This window comes from Miniopterus schreibersii (genome assembly GCF_964146895.1).
Source record: "Miniopterus schreibersii genome assembly, chromosome: 9".
NCBI lineage: Eukaryota > Metazoa > Chordata > Mammalia > Chiroptera > Miniopteridae > Miniopterus > Miniopterus schreibersii.
In genome coordinates, this window is record NC_138118.1 from 59163055 (window position 1) to 59183880 (window position 20826).

A 20826-nucleotide genomic window follows, 5' to 3' on the forward strand; every position below is an offset into this window, starting at 1 on the left:
TTTGGGGAAGCTAGCGAATGTACCAGAATTCTAAGAACAAAGGGTTCTGCACTCAATTGCACTTAGTAAATCTTGCATACCAAATCTCTCTCCTGGGTTCCATAATGCACATATCACACGAAAGACTGAGAAGTCCTGGAGTCAAGAAATCAATTAAATTTTGTTTAATGGATAAACAAACAAATTTGTTTGCTGCAGGAAAAAAAAATTCTGGGACACCTAATTAACATCTCCTGGAATAATCTTCTGTTAAGACCAGTTTGAGAAGTGTTTGAACAGTTGCTCTTGAACAATTAGCAAATATGTGCCCCAGTGCTATAATATTATAGCCAGATATCTAAGGAAATCCAATCAAGCTGATGCCTACTAAGTGCAATTTCTTTTGTTTTTAATTATATCATACTGGTTTTTAGATTCCTCAATCTGTTGGCCATGCTAAAAAATAACAATAGCAAATACTTATGTGACATTTACCAGGCACTATTCTAAGCACTTTTAGATGTACTAACTCATTCATTCCTTAAAATCAACTATAAGGTAAGTACTGTTATTGTCCCTGTTTTATAGATGAAGGTACTGAGGCACAGAGAGGTTATGTCAGTTACCCAAGATCATACCGTTGGGTCCAGACCTCTAGCCATTGGTCACTTGGCTCTTCATAGCCAGCATTTCCCTCTGCACAGTGGGGCTGGCCATCTGCAAACTTGCTGAAAAAATGGATGATGGATTGAGGGGCTCTGAAACTATTCAGGAAGGGTACACCTGATCTGGACTGTTTCTCAGGTATGGTTCCACCACAAGACTTTATGAATTTTCCACAGACTTTGGAATTAGTAGCAGGTGGAACAAACCCTCTTTGAAAGTAGTCACCAAGGTATGGACTGACCACACTTTTAAGGTGCCATGAACTCAGAAGATGAGTCTACCTCTGGTCTCTCTGGAAGGTTTTGTCCAGGGTGGACTAACTTCTTGATCTGTATTTACTCTGGGAGAGGCTCAAGTTTCAGAGGCTCCTGGGAAATGGTTACACTAGAGCTGGCTAGTGTCTGAGGCTGGCGGTGACAGAACTAGTGGGGAGGGGGGCAGAGGCTTGCTGATCCCTAGTTAGGCCTCCACCCCAATTCTCTGTTCAATTCTTAGGCTGTCATATACAATTAACCTTTCATTTGAGAAGAAATAAGATTCTGCTTTCATGCCCTCTAGGAAATTGTTCACTTAAAAATCAATGACTCAGTTGGCCTCCAATGAAAAAATTACTGTATGTCACTAGTAGAAGGCCTGTAACTTTTAGTACTAATTTAAGTCTAAGACTGTTCTGCTCCCAATTTATTGGAAAATTATATTGGGAAAAACACTTCTAAGAACCTCTGGATATCTTTAAAGCTCATCCTGTATTTCAACAATATGTAGGTTTTTGTTGTTTGTTTGTTTGTTTTTAGCATACCAAAGCCAATACTATTGGAGAGTGGGGTGGGAGAAGATGGAAACATTTCATGTCAAAGAATTAGGACATCTGTTTGGCTAATTGAGAGTGTAACCAGGCTTAGGAGGTGAGAAAGGGTGTTTGTTTGTTCCTAGGGCATTAGCAATAAAGTCCAAGGGTAGAAGGGAACAAAACTCTTCTGTGATGGGGTAGTTTCTTATTTTTTTTCTAAAATAAAAGTTTTCTTCCTTTTATCATGGTTTTGCCCCTTTTTCACTAAACTGACAAAAGAAATTTCAATTTTGTCACAACAGGAGATGGTCAGTCTGGGAATCAAATGGTAGGGTGTCTTTGTAATTGCTTGACAAATCATACTGAGATAAAAGCACTTTGCTCATTCAGAGATAGAGGAAAATATTTGGGGTCCAAAACTGGTTTACAGGCCATTTGCTGATAAGCTCCTGTTTCAGAGGAATTCAACCTTTTGAGAAATCCCATCCTTGTATTCTTTTGGGCCGCCAGTTTGTTTTTCTGAGTAATTGTACATTAAAACTACACTTTGGTTAATCGAAGACGATAGATGGCAAAAGACAGGTTATCAAGGGAAGTTGTAGAAAATCCTTCTAAACTATTTTAAGAAAAAAAAATTAAACCCATCCAGGCCTAAAGTCAAGATGCACAGAGCAAATATTGGAGTCCCTTCTATCCCTATAATTAAATCACTTTGTGGTTCAGCCCAGTCTTTCACAGACTCATAGAGATGAGTCTGCTGTTTGATAGAGCAAAATAACATACACAAAAAAATCTTAACTATTAGCAGATAAATTAGGGTCAGCGATAGATTTTCTTAATTATCTGTGTTCTTATTAAAAAATGCAGGATAAAGAATGCCTGTAAATGTTGCAAGCCACACACTCATGTCTTTTATTCTTTAAATAGCTTTATGGCATATCCAGTGTCGTTTTGGTATTTATTTAATTCTGTTTGGTTTTTAGATAAGGGCAGAATATAAACACTGGTTTAATAGCATAACAAGAACCTTATATGCGTGGCAAAAACACCGAGAGGGCATTGCTGGCATTTTCTTTTCATTCTCCAAGACCCAGCAGGAAGGCCACCTTCACAGAATCTGTCTCAGTTTTACTCAGGCCAAGTCAGTTGTTCCCTCCTCTGCTCCTACAGTTCTTAGTCTAAACGTCTGCTGTGGCATTTACCCATTACTTTCCTGTCATTATTTGCTTCCTTTCAAGCTGGGATCCTCTCAGAAGCAGAGAGCTTACCTTCCTCACTGTTACGCTCCAGCCCCTATCACGGTGAGTGGCGTGCAGTAGGCACATAACAATTACTATTGACCAACAATCTTTCCAGTGGGTAGTGAATATAGAAACTACATTTGGCTTGTAGATATGGCTGCAGTTCAGAGGCTGAAACTGTTTGAAACTTCTTTTTTTGCTCTTTAGCTTGTCTACTACCTCTGTCCGAAAGGTCAGCCCATCCCTGAGTTTAACACATCATCTTGTTCAGGCTTCTAGTCTGTCAAAACTCTCAGAGAATGGTCCAAAGCTTTGGTTAGACTGAATTGTACTATAGTGAATTCAATTTGAGATTAGGATGCTGTAGAAGAAAAATTTGGAAGTCTTTGGGTTTTATATAAAGGTTTGATATAAGAGTTAACCAGTTTTTATATGTCCAACAATGGTGTACTTTTATAGTTACCCCACTCCACTCACTGTAGGGCTAAGGCTGGGCAGTCTTTCTGTCATCCAGTCTTTAATTTAACTTAATTTTATTGTGTTTTTAAAAATAGCACCCTTATTGAGTTATAATTCATAGCCACACACTTCACCTATTCGAAATATACAAGTCAAGGGTTTTCAGTGCTATATTTATAGAGGTATGCAACCAGCACTACTAATTCCAGAACATTTTCAACACTTTCCCCCAAACTTTGTACCCATTAGTAGTTATTCCCTATTTCTCCCCAACCCCTACCCCACCCAGCCCTAGGCAATCACAAATTTACTTTTTGCTTCTATAAATTTGTCTATTTTGGACATTTCATATGAATGTAATTATACAATATTATGGCCTTCTGTGACAGACTTCTTTTATTTAGAATGTTTTCAAAGGTCATTTATGTTGTATATGAATCAGTACTTTATTCCTTTTTATTGCTGAATAATATTCTACTATATGGATAGACCACATTTTATTTATCCATTCACTAACTGATGGACATTTGGGTTATCTCCACTTGTTGGCTATTATAATGCTATGTACATTCCTGTACAAGTTTTTGTGTGGACATATGTTTTCATTTTTCTTTGGTATATACCTAGGAGTGGCATTTTGGATTGCATGGTAACTCTTATGATTAAGTTTTTGAGGAACTGCCATTCTGTTTTCCAAAACAATAACATTGTTTTACATCGCCACCAGTGGTGTATGAGACTTGCAATTTTTCCATGTCCTTATCAATTATTGTTTGTCTTTTTGATTATAGTCAATGTTGCGGGTATAAAGTGGTAGTTCGTTGTGGTTTTGACTTTTTAAAAATATTTTTAAAAATATGTCTTTATTGATTTCAGAGAGAGGAAGCAGAGGGAGAGAGAGATAGGGACATCAATGATGAGAGAGTCATTGACTGACCCCACAACCTGGGCATGTGCCTTGACCAGGAATCGAACTGCAGTCTTTTGGATCGTAGGTCAATGCTCAACTGCTGCACTATGCCGGCCCAGCTGGTTTTGATTTTTATTTATCATGGCTAATGATACTGAGCATTTGTCATGCTTACTGGCCATTTATATACCTTCTTTGGAGAAATGTCTATTCATATTTGTTACTCATTTGGGCTATCTTTTAATTATTGAGTTGTAAGGGTTCCTATATATTTTAGGTCTCTTATCAGGTGTTTCCTCCTATTTTGTTGGCTTTCTTTTTCTTTTTTTTGATAGTAACATTTATAGCACAAAAGTTTTTCATTTTGATGTAATCTAATTTATCTATCTTTTGGTGTCATATTTAAGAAATCACTCCTTATCTAAGGTCATAAAAATTTAGGCTTTTAAAAAAGAGTTTTATAGTTTCAGCTCTTACATTTAGGTCTTTGATCCATTTTGAATTAAATTTGTATATGCTGTGAGGCAAAGGTCTAACCTTATTATTTTGCATGATATCCAGTTGTCCCACCATTTGTTGAGATGATTATTCTTTCCCCACTGAATGGTCTTGACACTCTTGTTGAAAATTAATTAACTGTAAATACAGGCTTTATTTCTGGACTCTGAATTCTATTTCATTGATCTATATGTTTATCTTTACAACAATTCTATTCTATCATTGTAACTTTGGAGTAAGTTTTGAAGTTTTGAAAGTGTAAGTCCACTAACTTTGTTCTTCTATTTCAAGTGTGTGTGTGTGTGTATGTGTGTATTTTGGGTCTCTAGGATTTCCATATGAATTTTAGGATTAGTTTGTAAAATTTTTCAAAGAAGCCACTTCAGATTTTTACAGGAATTGAGTTGGATCTATAAATCAATTTGGGGAGTACTGTCCATGAACATGGGTGTAATCATAGTATCTAATACATGAAAATGAGATGTCTTTCCATTTATTTAGATTGTCTTCCATTTCTTTCAACAATGTTTCACTGTTTCCAGAATACAAGTTTTGTACTTCTTTTGTTGAATTTCTTTCTGAGTATTTTTTTTATGCTACAGTAGATGGAATTGCTTTCTTAATTTTATTTTGTATTGCTCGCTATAAGGGTATAGAAACACAATTGATTTTTGTATATTGATCTTGTATCCCACAGCTTTGCTGAACTCATTCATTAGTTTTAGTTGCTTTTTCAGTGGATTCCTTAGGATTTTCTGTGTACACGATCATGTCATCTGTAAATAGAAATAGTTTTACTTCTTTCAAATCTGGAGCCATTGTTTTCATTCTTTCCCCCAACACACATCCCATATTGGTTCACCTAGAACCTCCAGTAGTAGACGTCTTTGTCTTGTTCCTGATCTTAAGGGAAAACATTCAGTCTTTCGCCATTAGGTATTGGGTATGAGCTGTGTGTTTTTCATAGACGCACTTTATCAGATTGAGGGGGTTCATTCTATTCTTAGTTTTTTAATGTTGTTGTTTTTTAAACATGAAAGGGTGTGAAATGCTTTTCTGCATCTATTGAGATGATTATGTGAGCTTTTGTCCTTTATTCTATTGATATGATGTATTACATTAATTAATTTGTTTTTGGCTTTTAAACTCACCTTCCTTTCCTAGGCCATTTTCCATTCTTGTACCTGCTCAAGTCAGACTTATATCCTGATAAATATTAAGTCAATGCTGAATCCTGGTCATGTTGCTGCCCTTCACTTAAAATGGGCTATTAATTACAAACATTCAACGTGGATGACTCTCAAAAAATATTGTTGGGCAAAAGAAGGAAAATCCAAAGAAAACATAAAATATAACTCCATTTAAACAAAGTTCAAAATAGGCAAAACTAAACTACCTTATTTAGGGATGAATACCTAAGTGGTAAAACCATAAAGAAAGCAAGGAAATAAATGATTATTCCAAATGTTAGAGCAGTGATTGCCTTGGGTGGAAATGATTGGGGAGGTGAATTCAGGACACTCCTGGGATGCTATTGATCTTAGACTTTTTGACCTTGATGGTAATGACATATTAAACTAAACATACACATTTTATGGTTTGTCTCTGTTTTCATACTTAAAAAAAAAATGCCACTAGGAAACTTTCTGAAGTCCTGGGAGTCTTCTATTTCTCTTTTCCCTCTAGCTTTGTTGAGATATACTTGACATATAATACTGTGCAAGTTTAAAGTGTACAACATGTTGATTTGATACATTTGTTGACCTTTAACACATAGACAGTTAGATATTTCTCCAGAAAAATGGGTTTATTTGGAAATAAAGATTGCAATTTGGAACATGTGGTCTAATGGTGAACCATGTGCAAATTCAGAGAAACAAAGGAGAGGAATATTCTTTTATGGATTTGGGAAGAGCTGTTGTAAATGAAGAGGTCATTCGAGGAAACCAAAAGTTTGTAGTGACTTTTCGTTGGCAGAGTTATGGCAGTCTCCTGTTGGCTGAGCTGTTACCGGGCAAGGAAGAATCTTTTCTTCTTACGGAGAGTGCAATGTAGTATCTCTTTCTGCTGGGGTCAGTTATGTGCATTGAGTGACATGTACATGAGAGTTTTCTCTTCTAGCCTCTTGACTCCATTTTGAGATTTCTGTTTATTAATGTTCACACATTTATAAATTGCAAAATGATTACCACCATAGTATTAGCTACTACCTCCATCCTGTCACAAGTGGTGCTTGTACAAATTTTGCTTTATCATTTCGTAAATTAAATTTCCATATGATTTCTATACTTTTGTTTGTTGTATTTGACTTGAAAATCATAAGAAGTAAGTTAGATTTTTAAAATCTTTATGAATTACTACTCCCTGTCTACAGAATAATTTTCAGACTCCTTAGTCTGAGCTTTCAAATTCCTCCATATACCGACTGCCTCAGGCTTTGTAATCCTAACTCCCACTACTGTCTTCAGTGGAAACCATAAAAACCCCAAACAAAACAAAACAAAACAAAAGCCCCAACAGATACTAATTTTACTAAATTGCTTTTACCAAAAATATATAAAAAAAAAAAGACCTTTCTTCTTACTGTTTATTTGAAAGTCAATGGGGGAGGATTTTGAACCGCCTACCACACGTTTTTCTCAGATGAACCAGAGCAGGACAAAATGCCTGCCTAGCCTTTGGCTGTAATGAATATGTGTCTGTGAGACAATTCTCAGAAAGGACACATTTCTCCCAAGTTGTTATCTAGCTGATGTTGCGTGTTTAAGTCAAGAATTTTCTTTCAGCTTAAATAAGCTAAAAAAGTTTGTTAAAGGTTAAGTATATGTGATGTTAAATGTTAGTTTGTGTCCACAAAAATATAGTGAAAAATACATAACAACCCAAGTTGAGCTGAGTCTTCATGCACAGACTATCAGTTTCACACTTAGTCATAGTCAGCTTCACACATAGATGCCACTGAAAGAAGCAGGGCCAAATGTTCCTGGAAAATGAAACTTCTTGGGTTCACTGACATTTGCTGCAAAAACCTGAGCTCCATGCTTTGGGTGGAGATCTCAAAGAGAAGATTGATGGGCAGCTTCCAGGGGGAAAAATGAGGGAGGGGCAGGATGTGGTCTTGGTGATTCAGACTTGGCCCCCCTTCACCATCAATCTGAGTCAGCATGCAGCCACATGGACCCACACGGGGCAGTGATGGTTCTAGATGAGCTGTCAGACCAGGTCCTCTCTCTTGGCTTCATTAAAGCACTTGGTGATTTCAGAAGCCCAATGTATGATTAGTTTTATTCTGTTTTCTAAATTAGTCAAGCAACAAATTGTTGAAGCTTTCTGATTTACATGATATGGTGGCATGAAGTGTTGTTGGACATCTTAATACTTGCTTTCCTCACTTGGTCCTTAAAATGGTAAAGTAATATCATGTGTTTGGATTCAGTCTAGCATAGTAGTTGAGCCCCCAGGTGTTGGGGCCAAACCACCTGGGTTCAGATCCCTGCTTGTCACCCCCAGACTTGTGATTTTAGAAAATGTGCATATATTATTGCTTTTTGCCCCATGTCATGAGCTGCGTACTGTGAGAACTGAGAATCATCCTTGCAGGTGCAGCAGTGACAGAGGTTGCAGCAAGCTCCAGCAGAGCAGTGGCAGTTCTGCTGGTGGCCCTGTCTGACTTCCAGGACTGGCAGAGTGGCAGAGTGGCTCACATTGTCCAATGCTGGGCATTAACTTCCTATGACTTGATTTGGGGTATTGTTCATGACTGCAGAGTTCTCAACCCGGCCATGCTGGCAATTCTGGGAGTTATACAATGACCTTTTAATACATTCTTTTTTGCTTACACCCAACTTTTGGTTTCTTTTAAATGTAACAAAGGATATTGACTGATACAATGACCTTGGGAAAATTTGTTAAGTTTTCTCAACCTATTTTCTCATATGTAAAGTAGGTAGTAATATTTATCTTCTAGGGTTGGTGGGAGACTTAAATATGTTAATGACTACAAGCACACAATATGGTGCTGGCATATAGTGAGAGTCCCTAAAATATTAACAATTTGTCAGGCACAGGAAGAACATTGGACTGTCTGTAGTAGGAGTGACTCTTGGTATGAGGAGGTCCTCACCATTTATCTTAGAGTTAGGAATGATAGCTGGAGTCTTAGAAATTAGAGGTCATTTTGTTAGCTTTAAGATTTAAGTATAGTGACTCTATCTGAATGGTTAAGCAGGAGAAAGAATTCCCTCCTTATTACAATGATAGGATTAAAAGTAACCTAGGAATTTTCATGGCTCATGTCTTTAATTTATGGTTGGTTGATTTGTGGAACCACCTATCTTTTGTTTTACTTAATTTAAATTTAACACATAGACTGAAAAAGGCACAAGTCTGAAGATTATAGCTAGATTGTCACACAAAGAAAGATACTGAACATTAAGTGTTGCCTGCTTTTGAACTTTATATAAATAAAATTATGTAGTATATATTCTTTTTGTTGCTAAATTTTATGGTTTTGAGATGCATCCATGTTGTTACACATAGAAAAATTTTCTTCATTGTGGTACAGTATTCCACTATGCATATATACCACACTTTATTTATCCATTCCATCATTAATGGACATTTGAGTTGCTTCTAGTTTGGTGTTATTAAGAATAAGGTACTATGGCCTGACCGGAATGGCTCAGCGGTTGAGCATTGGCCTAGGATCCAGGAGATCGAGGTTCGATTCCCCGTCAGGGTGCATGCCCGGGCTGCGGGCTCCATCTCTCGTTGAGGGCGTGCAGGAGGCAGCCAATCAATGACTCTCTCATCATTGATGTTTCTATCTCTCTCTCTCCCTCTCCTTTCCTCTCTCTGAAATCAATAAAGATATATTTTTTAAAAATAGAATAACGTACTACGAATATTCTTGTAACCATCTTTGTGTGCACATATGTAAGCATTTCTTTTGGATTTACACCTAGGGGTTGAGTTGCTGAGTCAGAGGTTGGACATATGCTTGACTTTACTGGTAACAGAATTTTCAAAGTAGTTACACCAACTTAAACTCCCACAGCACTGTATGAGTTTCTGGCAGTTCTGTATCCTCACAACATTTGGCATTGTCAATCTTTCAATTTTAGCCATTCTGGGAACTAGGAAGAACCGAAGTGGAACTAGCCTCAGATACATTCCAAAGCTCGCTTGCTCTCTCTCTGTCTCTCTGTCTCTCTGTCTCTCTGTCTCTGCCCCCATTCTCTCTCATTTAGAGGATTTCAACAATAAGAAAAAACTCACCCCCCCCACACACACACACCTCCTACTCTCTTAAAGAATAGTCCTTTGTTTCCCTCAAGCGTTTGTTCAAATCTCACTTCTTCAGTGAGGTTGACCAACCCTTACTTTATTCAACACCAAACCTCTCCTCTCTACGCCAGCACTCCTGATCCTTTTTACCATGCTCCACTTTTACATTTTCCCATTTACTACTTCCTTACATACTATAGGATTTTCTTATTTATGTTTTTAGTTTATTATATCTCTTGGTTAGAATGTTAGTTCCACAAAGGCAGGGCTCTTGTATATTTTGTTCACTGAGATGTTCCAGGAACCTAGAAGAGGGCACCTAGAACATCCCCCATGGTAAGTGCTTAATAAATACTGTTGAATGAATAAAAGGGAATTTATTATCTCACATTAGAAGTAATGAGTAGGGTGGTTCCAGGATTGTTGGTTCTGTGACTCAATGTGAACTGCATTCTCTTCATTCTCCCAGTCTGCCATCCTCAGCATGCTAGCTTGTTCCCCTAGGCTAGCTGTTCATGGGTGCAGGGTGACTGCTGCAGTTCCAGGCATCACATGTATCACGTGTTGACATGACACATCCAACAGCAGCAGAAGGATGGCTGCTATCTGCTTCTCATTTATTTCCCTTTTTTTCTTTAATCAACAAGGAGTCATATATTATTTTTTTAAAAACCACACTCGCATATATAGCAATTGAAATAAAAATAAATGCATATAATTGCATTAGTTTCCAAGCTAACCCTTACAGACAAGAATACATATTTTAAATATAAATTACTCGATAACAACAATGTTAGGTTTGGAAGAAATACGTCAATGTAAATTTATGAAATGTTAAGAAGGTGTTTCTGGGTATAGTGAGTATAATAATTTCCCATTACTTTTGAAAAGTTTAATAGCAGGAAAATTATTCTTAAAAATTTATATTGTTATTTATTTTGATAAAATTTTTTAGAGAGAAAAGTGAATAAATCTGTCATGAGGATGATCAAAAGATTGACCACTATATTAAAGTAAGAAAAAGTATCTTTAAAAACTCTAAAAATATATTTAAAAATTCAAAATGTCTATAAAGCATGATGCAATCAAAACACATGAAAGACAACTTACAATTTTTTTTTTTTTTTGGTCTGATCAAGTGAATGCATATTTTATTTAACTTAGGTTATAGGTCAAATGGATTAAGAAAATTAACTTTTACTGAGAAAATGAGAAAGTGGTTAAGGACCTGTGGAGCCTGTCTAATATTAACTGTTTCTGAAAAAATAAAGAATATTTTATGTGAAAATGTTAATTTAAAATGGACTATATTGGTTACAATATTGCTTAACTTATCTGTAAGGCCCACGCTTATAACATCTGAAGAGAAAATAACTACAAATCACGCTGTTAATTCATTGGACATTTCTAGCTGAATTAAGTTTGTCCTTGTTAAAGAAATTATCTTTGTTTCCCCCACCTCAGGAATGCATGTAAAACAGTTCCTGTCTCAATGTACGCCTAAGGCAAAAAGTTCCGTGCTCAATTACCTGCTGTCTGAAGTCTCATATTTTGCAGTGAGCAAGCGAAATAGCATTTTAATCAGAAGTCTTGACCTATGCTCTTCTTTCCCCCTTCCCAGCCCTGCAAGCTTTCTGGCATATGAAGGTCCTGACCTGAGAAAACCATCTTGGATAACCACCGCAAGGAGAAAGAAAAATGCAACACCTAGGAGATTTCAGTAAACAGTAGAATCATGCCAACCTAATCTGTGTTAAAATGCTTGGAATGTGGGAGCCGCTGATGATGCCTGTTGTCTGTGTGTCTGACTGAATCCTTTCTTTTCTCAGAGCAGCAAAGCAAAGCCTGGGAACCAGGCCAAATGCCTGCCACTTACCTTAAATTGATCAGCCACTTTGAGATTAAAACCCCTGAAAGCTGCCACACCGTGAAAACAAGGCCTCCTTCACATTAAAGGCAAATTGCGACTTTGGGTTTGCTGTGATCTTTTTTCCATTTTATCCAGTTTTTCACAGTGCACACTTCTCCCCCCCCCCCCCCCCCCTTTCCATTTATGCTCCATCGTAGAAGCCAATAGTTATAGCATCTTGGCCAAGCATTCATTAAGGTTTATAAGAACAAAATTTATGGTTATTTAGGAGCTGGCACAAAGACAGACTGCTGCTAGAAAAAGAAAAAGAAATACAGGTGGGAAATAGAAGCCTCAACAAAGACCCATACTATACAGTAGTGTGCTAGGCTCCCTGTAGTGGTCTAGGAGGAAAATTATACCGTATTTAAAACCAGCGACTCCTCTATTCTGGATCCTTCCCATTTTATGGTTCTGTAGATGACTGAAACAAATATACTGGCCCTTCCAAGAGACTTTTCTGTCTTGTGTAAGTGCTAACCTAAGTGATAATCTGTCAGTTTGGCTAATGGACAAAGTGCACTGGAAATGCATATATATTATGGATCAGAATATGGGCTCTCCCGTGAAGAGAAGAGTCATGTTATCCGTCTCAGCAGACCTTACATAATGGCAGGGCTTGTGTTCCCAAAAATGTAGGGTGTGGGCAAAACACACCCTTAATCTTTGAATTCGGGTAGTAATGTGGAATTCTGGCACAGGCTGGAAGTTTATATGCTCCCTCAGGAAATATTGTTAATGATTTAAAAAAAACTTTATGTTTCTCTGCTCTAGGGGAATAAGAAAGCTCCTTGTCCTGTCATTTGCAATATTTGTGAAGCAAGCATTTTAAGAATATATTTCAGTTTCTCCTCATTATTGTCCAAGAAGTACCTAGGAGTACTTGCGTGTACTCAAAAATATACAGCTTCAGTGTTTCATGATGTAAACTCTTCTCAAAATATCACTTGTTTTAGCTGTGCCCCAAACTCACTGTAAGATGTAGGGAAAATTAATAAATGCCCGACCATCTCCTATTAACAAATGGGAACATGAATGCCAATAATAATAATAATAATAATAATAAACTATACCAGGTGCACTGTGCTAAGGCGGTGTATCCACTTCCACAATCTCGCACACGCTAGAATGTTTCCTCCCTTCTCCACGGAATTAATTTTATCTTTTTTACTGACTTTGTTTTGAAGTTTTCCACCTAATTCCTTTTGTTTCTTTTTATCAGTATCACCTCAACATGGAATTACATGGAGTGTTATATGAACTTGCAATTGTTTGCATGTTGCTCTGCAAAGGATCTGTTTACTCGTGCACAGATATGAGCACTTTCCCCTAACTACACACATGGCACGGCGTAGGACCTTCTTGACATGTCTCCACCAACAAGATCCTCGTTCATTTTGGAAAACTGAATATGCACACAATCTTTTGCATCATTTCACAAAATGCTAATACAACTTCGGCTGCATGAGCACATGATGTGATCATCATTTGCAGATAAAACATTATTTATGAGCATGGGAAAGCCTGTTTGTTAAGTAGTGATTAGAAGTCGCTTCCCTTGATTGGGAGAATACCAAAAAGCCAGAGCCGTCATAGAAGGAACAGAAAAAGCTATGGTTCATTCTGGTGCTGAGCTCTGTCTCTGTATCTTTTTAACCAGTTTACCTTAAAACTCTGTCACTTAATATTTCTGTCACGCCTAATAGACTTTCATCTTGACTACCGATTTCATCATAACTTCCAAGTCTTCATACTTTGCATTTCCTATTCTGATTCTCCCATATTTCATCAGTTATTGAGTATTTATGAAGGGCCTGGTATATGTTCAATGTTAGGCTAAGGGTAATTGGAAAATCCCTATATAACAAGAAGTAGTTGATAAAAAAAAATAACAAAGCAAGCAAACTGCTTGTTGTGATTTGCTTTGCATTTTGTTGCAAAGGGTAACAATTTGAGGACGATTTAAGAGAATGTACAAGAGAGTCATGTTTCACTATGAACAACCAATATGGTAGTTCAGAAAGTGTGCACCAGTGATTACACAATGTATTGGACTTGAACAGGACCTAGGGGGATGATGGAGGAAGGAGGGAAGTCTCTCAAAGAGCGGGGAACGGCATAAACAAAGGCATAGAGGTGGGAATAAACTTGGTGAACTCACAAATCAGCCACGACATGCTTTGGGTGGGGAGGTGAGAGTGTGGCTAAGGGTGTGTTGAGAAATAGGACTGAGAGAGACCAGAGCCAATTATTAGAATTGGCTCTAATTAAAAATCAAACATAAGAGTTATGATTGTCTTGGGGGGGAAAATGGGACCCCCTTAAGTTTTTGAGTAGGGAATAAAAGATTTAAGATAACTATCAATTTTTGTTGTTGCAAAGGGCCCTAGACTTGGAATCAGAGCACCCAGGCTTTGGTCTCCGTTTCACTATTTTCAAGACTTGCAATCTTGAGCTAGTCAGTGAATCTGCCTGAGCCTTAGTTCTTACATTCATAAAACAGGAATGATAATGCTTGCCTTGCCGGTCGGGTTTAGCACGTCACTGACAGCCGCTGCAGCCACACGGGTGTGATGGAATCAGGGTGAGGAGGGCAGCAGTGGCTACAGAAACTGCGTGGAGGAAACAAACCACAGAGATGCTATAGACACTGACACAGTATCATATAGGTGACTCTGGTCCAGATAAAATAATACTTCCAATTGACTCCTTTCCCTGAAACTCTGTCACCTCTCCCTGGCTACTCTGTGAACCCTCACATTTTGCTGCTCTCTCTCTCTACCCTTGTTCCTTTTCAGAAAGAGTTTTTCTGTTCCTACTTACACCACCCAAGAAAGCTCAGACCCTCTCTGAGAAGTCACCAACAGACTCCCAAAAGGGCTGTGCCTACTGTTCCTCTTCTACTCACTTTACACACGCCCTCTGTTAACACTGTCTTGTTACCATGCCTCCTTATTTTCTGTAAGTCTGTAGAATTTCTCCTGAGTTGGACCCTGAATGATTTTTTAATTTCCTACCTAAAAGAACTCATTTCCCCCAACTTTTCCAAATCTCCCACTGATTCCTTCTCTCCCCCTGGTCATCTGATCTTTCTGATTACTCCTTACCAGCACACCTCTGATCTCATTCTCTCATCTCAACCTTCCATCTTCTTGCATTTGACAGATTGCCAAGTCCTGGTGAGAATGTGGGGGACAGAAACTCATAGAGTGCTGGTGAGAGTATAAATTGCTACAACCGACTGGAAGTCAGTTTGGCATTACTTAGTAAAGTCAAAGATGCTCAGACCCGCTTCCTAAGTTCTCCCCCAATAACCACCGCTGTCGTAGCCGAGTGTTTGGTTTATGTAAGACTCTTTCTTCTCACTTCTGCTCTCTTGAAGGAGAGGCTGTCATTACCCTAGTTTTACTGAAGTGGAAACTGAGGCACAGGAAATTAAGTAACACACCCACGATCACACTGTTGGGACCTGGTGGTGCAGCTTGGACTTGGAGTGGGCGTTGGGCTTCAGTGCCTAAGCTGTTATCAATCAAACTCCGCCTGGACAAGTTCATGCCCCAGGAGCAGTGTTTACGAATGTTCCCTGTAGCACTGCTTAGAACAGCAAAAAGGTGTGAGTGGCCCAACCGCCTCTCCAAAAGGGAATGGAATACTGTTCAGGAGCAAAAATGAATGAACTGGATTCACAGATATCAACATGGATGAATCTCAAAAATAGACTTATATGAAAAAAGCGAGGTGCAGCAAGATATATACAATACCACCAGGGATGTAAAAATTTAAAATACACAAAACAATAATACATAGCCTATAGTTACATATGTAGTAGTCAAAAACCTGAGATGTGAATGAACTAGATCACTTGAAGCATTGGGACGATTTTCTCTGCATTTCTAACATTCAAACACAAAAGAGAGGGCTAATGAAAATATGACAAAATATTAACATTTGTTTAATCCAGGTACTGGGTTCATAAGTATCACATTATTTTTTGGTACTCTTAGAAATACTTTACATACACAATGCAGAAACACTTAAAAAAGAAATGAGAGAGCAGGCAAAATGATAGAGGGGTGGTACATATATACATAGTACTCAGCCATCAGAAAAGACGAAATGCGGCATTTGTGCCAACGTGAATGGATCTTGAAAATATCACGCTAAGCAAAATAAATCAGACAGAAAAAGTTAAGAACCATATGATATCACTCATACGTGGGATATAAAACTGAAGGCAGCCCTGGCCTGGTGGCTCAGCTGGTCGGAGCACCGTGCTACACACCAAAAGGTTGCGGGTTTGACCCCTGGTCCGGGTGCGTACAGGAGGCGACCGATGAATGTTTCTCTCTCACATCGATGTTTTTCTCTCTCTCTCTCTCTCTCCCTAAAATCAATAAGCATATCCTTGGGTGATGATTAAAAAAAGACAAACCTGACGGCAACAAATGGACAAGCAAGACAAACAAACAGAAACTCATAGACACAGACAAGAGCGTGGTGGTTATGAGAGGGAGGGGGCTGGCGGGGTAGTAAAGGGCAAAGACTTTGTAAACACTGTCCCACAACCACCACCACTACCCTTTTCTGAAAAGGTCAGAAATAGGGCATCAAAAGCTGTCAGTGCCACACATGAACAGGGTTGTGAGCTGGATTGTTCGGAAATATCGAGGAGAGCCTGGATGTGTAAGGGTTGATCGCCATAAGAGTGACTGGCAGGGGGCAGGGAAAGGTGGCTTGAGGATCAGTAGGATTAAGAAATCAAGATGAAGACATAAAGGGTCATAGGGGATTGTCATGGCAAAGTGGTTTTGTCTATTGCATGTTGGGGCAGTGGTCAGATTAAGGAACTTTGTGGTATTCATAAAAATAGAGGGTGCTTACCATAGGGAGGGTGTAGAACTGAGGACTCAATATTTTGATGTAATAAATTTGTTTTTGGTTCGACTGACCCTATTTGGCACAAAGGGCTCTCTCTGGCATTGAATTGATGGAAGAATTAAAACTTAACAATGCATTACATCATTACAACCCCCCAGAATTCCAAAGTACAGGGATGGGCTGACTCCACACTACCACAGACAACTTTTACTACAGTGACACTTAATTCTTGTTAAGATAGCTCCTGTGGACCTGTGTCCTTGTATGGGATCTTAGGTCCTCAACAAAGAATTTACAGAAATGTACCCTGAAGACCATCAAGCTAGATCTGGGAGGGCTGTAGCACCCTCCGGATATGTAGCACTGTGGAGACAGGCTCCCCTGTGCTGAAACAGGCCAGTGGCTGACTCACTGGAATGTAATCTGTGCACTCAAAGTTGAGGTGACGAGTGAGAGGGAATCTATTGCTGAGCCCCACAGATATTGCTCCCATTAGAGAAAAAAAACACCACGACCCTGCTAAACCACATATTCTTCCATTTCTTACAGGAAATTCAGCTCCACTATAATCTTATGGACCACTGTCATATACGCAGTCCATCTTCAATTGAAATGCTATGCATGCATGACTGTAATAGGGTGAGTATAGAAGAACCATTTTGTACTTTAGCAGCAGCTACAATGTATGAAGCTACCATATACCAGACCATGTGCTAGGCTCCTTGTATAAATTATTTCACCAAGTCTGGACGGCTGATTTTTCTGTCATCACTTTATATATGTGGAAGCTCTGGTTCAGAGAGGTTAGGTAAATTGCTCAAGGTAACACAGCTATATGTGGATGAGCATGAATTCTAAGTCAGATCAGACTCCAAAGTCCATTCTTTTTATTCTGTTCTTACCCCCAATGCAAAGAGAACATCAAAGAATGAGGAACAGACCGGAAGGCTAAACAAAGTCAGGCTAACTGTACACCTTCGGCAACAATAACCTTTGGCAACAATACAATGCAGCCACCTCAGCATTTAAGGGAACACATTTCCTTATCTGAGAAAAGGCAGTGACTGCTGGTAGGTTTAGTGACTGACCTGAATTGCACTTACCACTAGCACATAAAGAAAGAAAAATCTGTTGAGATTTATGCTAATGTCCTGAGAGAGCAGTCAGGGAGTAGAAATATACGGTATGACCATAGAGAAAAAGATCCACGGGGAAAGATGAGCAGAATACGCTTTAAACCTCCCCAAGAAATGGCCATTTAAGAGCTCTGGATTTGCAAGTAATTGTGCCTTTCATTCTTGTGTCTTAGATCAGGCTTTGTTTTGGCTGCCTACCTCTTTTTCCCCAATTGCATAAGAATCCACTGGCATGAAAATCTGTCTGGCTCTCTATCTATTCTACCATCTCCCATCTCTTTTCCCAGGAGGATTTAAAGTAATTTTAACAAAATATACCTACACAACAAGGTTAATAAAAGTTAAATAATTACAAATTTACCTGCAATGCTCTTTCCCAGCCCACCCCTAGTCAAACACCATCCATCAAACTCAATCTCATACTTTGAGATCCAACTCAAAACTCATCAATCTGACCCTTCTATCTTGTCCTAATATTATTCTGTGAGCATAATTTTACTGTAGCACTTGTCATACTGTCTTACAGTTAGTTGGTTCAGGTAAGTTTTCTCATTAGACTATGGGGTCCTTGAAGGTGGGAACCATGACGTGTTCATCTTTGTATCCACTGTACTCGGCAAATTGTCTGACACGTATCAGGCATACAAATAGATAACTATAGGTGAATGATAAAAATAAAATAGGAATCAAGGTAAAAAAAAAGAGAAGGCAAGTATTCTAAACATATAGATTAATATATATTTTTGGTGAGCATCAAATTTGGCTCTGGAAGCTAGGGGGAAAAAAGAAACACAGAAAAATCACATTATCATTACCAAAAGGAAAAGGCAAACATTCTCAGGGAAGCCTGTAATTTCTACCTAATTACATTACCCTCCCCCCCTTAACTGCAGGGGACACATCCCAAGACCCCCAGTGGATGCCTAAAACCACTGCGTGAGATGATGAAATGCTTACGTGAAGAGATACAGTGACAGTGACACAGGCGCCGTGACAGAGCTTTAGGCCGCAATTGCCTTTTAGACAGTATTTCAGAGGAGCATCAGCATGAGCACAAATTTCTTTTTCATCTTCACAATTTCCCGGATGGAAGATTCATTCTTACCATAGATCTTAGCAACCTCAGCACACAGTTTGTTTTCTTTCCTTATTAAGCCAAGAACTTTCACCTTTTCACTTAAGGAAACATTGTACAGCTTCTCGTATCAGAGCCCTCAGCCTCACTGCTCTTCAGCTTTGGGGCCGTTCGCGAGCAGAGTAAGAGTGACGCGAACATGAATGCTGAGATACTGCGGCAGTGGGCCCGGTAACCAAGACGGCTCCTGAGAGAGGAATGGGCCGGGAGCATGGACAGTGTGGGGACACGGGACAAAGGGGTCATTCAGGTCCTGGATGGGACAGAGGGAGATGGCGTGAGATTTCATCACGCTACTCAGGACAGCACACAATGTAAAACTTAAGAATTGTTTATTTTCCATGGAATATTTTCAGATGGTGGTTGACTGAGGGTAAAAAAACCATGAACGAAAAATTGCAGATGAGACTGTATAGCACATCCTGGAATAACATCGTTTCGTTACTACGTTGATTAGAAAAAAACATCAAGTCCCATCATGGTAACTGTCTGTGTGGATTCGTACATTCTCCCGTTACATGGGTTTTCTCCAGGGGCTCCAGTTTCCTCCCACATCCTCCCGAGGATGTGCATGGGAGGTGGACTGGCATGTCTACACTGTCCCAGGATGAGTGAGAGTGGGGGGGGGGGGGAGTGGCCCTGTGATGGAAGGGCCTCCTGCCCAGGGTGGGTCCCTCCTGGCACCCTGAGCTGCCAGGAGAAGCTCTGGCCACCTGAACCACAATAAGCAGTTTGGAAAATAATGATCTCACTTATTTTTATTCATCCTTCCTCAATGTGTGTATAGCTTACTTGTTTGTAAATGCTCACCTGAAGATATTTTTTTTCATTGCTTTTCAGACAGAGTGGAAGGGGGGAAGAGAGAGAGACTGGTTGCCTCCTCCACACACCCCAATCGTGCAGATCCTGCAACTGAGGTACGTGCCCTTGGCTGGAATTGAACCTGGGACCCTTCAGTCCGCAGGCCTACGCTCTTATCACTGAGCCAAACTGGCTAGGGCTATATAGTTCACATTTATGTCAATGTTTAATATTAGAAGCATTTGGGTCTTTATTTGAAGTTTAGTGATGTTTTTGTGACCAGAAATATGCTGTAGGAACTTAACTCTTGCTTAACTCTCAATTAGCCTTGGTAAAATTGGTTTTATTTTGGTGATAATACATCCTTTAAAGTCACATTTCCAAGAACTTATCCATGACTTTAAGTGAGGACTTCCTGCATGTCTAATTAACCTTTGTTTGAACGTATTTAAGTAATATGTTGTAAACTGATTTTTCCAAGCAGAAGTTTTATATTAAATAAAGAATATGCATCTACAAGTGATGATCTGTTTGTCAAAGAGTTATAACCAGAATTTTCTAGTACCACTGACAAAAGATCCCTAAATTTATTTTTTAAATGTGACATTACCATGAAAATACATTTTGCTGTGTTGCTGGTGAAATACCATTCTAACCAATCATCAATGTCATTCACGAGGGCATTATTTTTTAATCATATGTCAAGTGCCCTCTCAGCATACAGGTTGGCAAACGTAGGTTTACAGTTGTGAGAATGCAAAACAGTTTGTTCTTTATTATTTATTAATTTTTGTATTGTTTTCCACATGAACAACTGTAAACCTACTTTGCCCACCCCTGTATGTGTTTTGAGACACTATGAGTTTCAGTAAATAGGGGATGTACTTGGAATCAGGTATCCTTAGGTTCAGTTCCTCAGTATGCCATTTATTTGCTATGAGACCTGGAAAAATTCTAGAACCTCTCTGAGCTTTTGTTCCTCGGCTGTAAAAACTGTATCAATAGTATGAGACAGTATACTTAAGGACATAATATAGTGGCCCTCATATAGTAGCGACTCAATCAATGGTGGTTATTATTAAGGATAAAATTCAATCATCCCCTGGTTGCCCTTAATCAGGACACTTGAAAGCATTTC

At 38.8% G+C, this 20826-nt stretch overlaps 1 long non-coding RNA gene across 1 annotated transcript; it reads left to right on the plus strand.

Annotated features, from left to right (window-relative positions):
• Positions 1 to 2677: 2677 nt before the first annotated feature.
• On the plus strand, positions 2678 to 18742 carry LOC308562119. The gene is made up of 5 exons (XR_013999582.1): positions 2678 to 2736; positions 10785 to 10842; positions 11451 to 11549; positions 17166 to 17255; positions 18646 to 18742. It is a non-coding gene; the product is annotated as an uncharacterized lncRNA (long non-coding RNA).
• The last annotated feature ends 2084 nt before the right edge of the window (positions 18743 to 20826 follow it).